Here is a 2,550-nt window from a genome sequence, read left to right as displayed (position 1 = left end):
AAATAATTTTACACTGTGTATGCCTAAAGAACTGCCAGTTTAGAACAGACAACGAATACTATGAGATGTTACCATGTTAATAAGTTTCATACTGTAGCCAAGTTTGGGTTCCCTATCAGCATTTGCATATCTCGCAATTTCTTGGATCAAGAATGTTAGACAAAGCCAAAAATAATTTACTGGCTTGACTTAATTTGCCAGGAAAGTCCAATTAGCAAAGCCCCTTTTTCAGCAGAGGACTGGGGAGAAAAGCTCTACATGACATACATTTGAATGACCCAACAGTAAAAAAAAAAAAAAATATATACTGTAGCTCTAGATCATATACCCAACAGGCTATTACCATGTCAGATATGCTATACAGTATTTACTGCACGCTAAGTCCAGACACATTTATAAAACATTGGCTGTTGGGATAATGGTCAAGGTGTTTACTTTACAGACAGAAGGTGTGGGGTTGAATTCTGACATGGGATAACTAGCTAGGCCCAGAAGGGCAGTTAGCCTAGTATAAACCTATCAGACTTGTGTCATGACATTTGCGTAAGGTACTGAGTTTGTAATCTGTATACTTAGGGTAGGGATTCTATTCTCACTGCAGTCAACTGAGCACGTCTGTCTCTACACAGAGGAGCAGAAGTGTGTATCCCACAGCTACCACTCAATTACTAAGGATTGATGGTATTTTGTTGGCAAGATGGCATAATGGTTAAGGTGCTTACGTCAAAGATACAATGTACAGGGTTTGACCCTCACCTTTAAGGGGAAATTGGCTAGGCTTAAAATGGCCTGCAAGGGCAGTTAGTAGCACTTACCTATGACTTTGCTGGTCATATCATAAAACTTCTTCCCTATTGCATAGCAAACACACCAGATAAACCTCTCGTACATCAATATGTAGGTATACACAAACTGCACTATTAGCACATATGTAGGTGAGAAAAGCCCAAAGATCAGGGACATTTTTTAAATATTACTCTAATTCATTTAACAGGTTTTGCATTAACATCCATTATCTGAGCAATAAAAAATATGAAAAATCTGTTATCCTAAATTATTTACCAGAAAATCAAAAAAAAACATGACAGCACAACAAAAACATAAGGCACAAATTGGGGAATTCTGCAAAATTATGGACTGCTGAAAAGGTACAGCTGTCAAGTATGTGATTTTGAACAAGTCACTTAACCAAATAGCATTCCAAGGTCACCCCTGGAAAAAGGCCCTTTTGCCTAATGTTAATTTTTTTAAAAAAAAAAAAAAAAAGGAGAAAAAAACTTGAGTTTCAAATTATCTAGAACAATTTATGAAGCTATGTCTGGCATTACAGCAGAAAAGGTGAAAACCAGAAAATTATTTACTATCACAAAACATGTTTTATCTGATGCACATTTTACTTCCTTCTGATACTTCAGCAGCTGAACTGTTTGCTAACAACACACCAAAAATACAACTCGGAGGCCCTACTAGACTGCTTTGGTTCCGTGTTATAGACCACAAGATCAGGATCACACTTCAATGTCTGGTGCTCTATATTGCTAATGCTTAGATAAAATAGATTTAGTATGCATGTTTGTTCTTTGTACTTATTCAGCAAACTGAAAACTCAGTGCTGTGGACAATAAAGTATTCAGGTCAACAGATAAAAACTTTTCAGTATTAAGTAAGCTTAACTTGAAAATAAAATGTAGCATACAACAAATCGCCTGGAAGCCTGATGAACTTAATAAATGTATTTTTAGTAACAATACTGCTTCCTACAGGCATCAACAATCTCGTTTTCTGTTCTGCTCTAATGGCTACTAGTGAAAACCATGACATGTTTTAAGAGAAAAAAAAATTAGCAGTCCCTGGAACTTGGCACCAGTGACAGTCTGGCTAATAGTTTATTTTTGCATTTCCAAGAAGAGTGTTCTTCCTTTTACTCGCCAGTTACACAGAAGTAAATAGTGGACAATTACAAATCATGCTGTCTGAGCAGTCAGAATGTTAACGCCACATTATCAATTTATCTCATCCATCATCAATGAAAAAGACCATTAGTTACTTTACAGCAGTAAATTCAGAACTAACAAATTACATTCATCTTGGCACTACAAAAGACTGAGAAAGTGATCCACATGTTAAAATGTAAATGTGCCACTACAACAGCATGTATCCATGTCAGGAAAACACCAATCTAATTGTTTCAAGTAAACAGTCGCTAATGTTTTATAGCAAAGTACATATTAGGCTTAATACTCATGTGCAGTTTCATAACAATAAGACTGCAGAGCTGGATCATGGTCAACTGGGGCCCCAGGCAGAGTATTGGACCAGAACCACCCCACAGCAACACCAATATCCCATTGCTTGATTTTTCTCCTTAGATACCATAAAATACTATTGAAACATGAGTGTGCATACTATATTCTTTACTTTTGCAATGATCAAAAAGATTTGAATTTAATTTAAAACAAACATTTTACAGCAAAAACACTGACAGCCAACTGATTAACAAAAAACAGAGCTCTCACATTGAAATCAGACAGCATGAGCAATAGCAAACTT

The 2,550-nt window shown here is 36.1% G+C and overlaps 1 protein-coding gene across 1 annotated transcript in view; it reads right to left on the bottom strand.

Annotated features, from left to right (window-relative positions):
* Nucleotides 1-2,550, bottom strand: part of ITPR1 (inositol 1,4,5-trisphosphate receptor type 1) — a 2,510,606-nt gene that overhangs the window by 157,561 nt on the left and 2,350,495 nt on the right. The window lies entirely within an intron of this gene.

This window comes from Protopterus annectens, chromosome 7.part0, assembly GCF_019279795.1.
Source record: "Protopterus annectens isolate FY-2018-M chromosome 7.part0, PAN1.0, whole genome shotgun sequence".
Classification (NCBI taxonomy): Eukaryota; Metazoa; Chordata; order Ceratodontiformes; family Protopteridae; genus Protopterus; species Protopterus annectens.
Note: the sequence above shows the minus strand (reverse complement) of the source record. Positions and strands in the feature narration are given on the sequence as shown.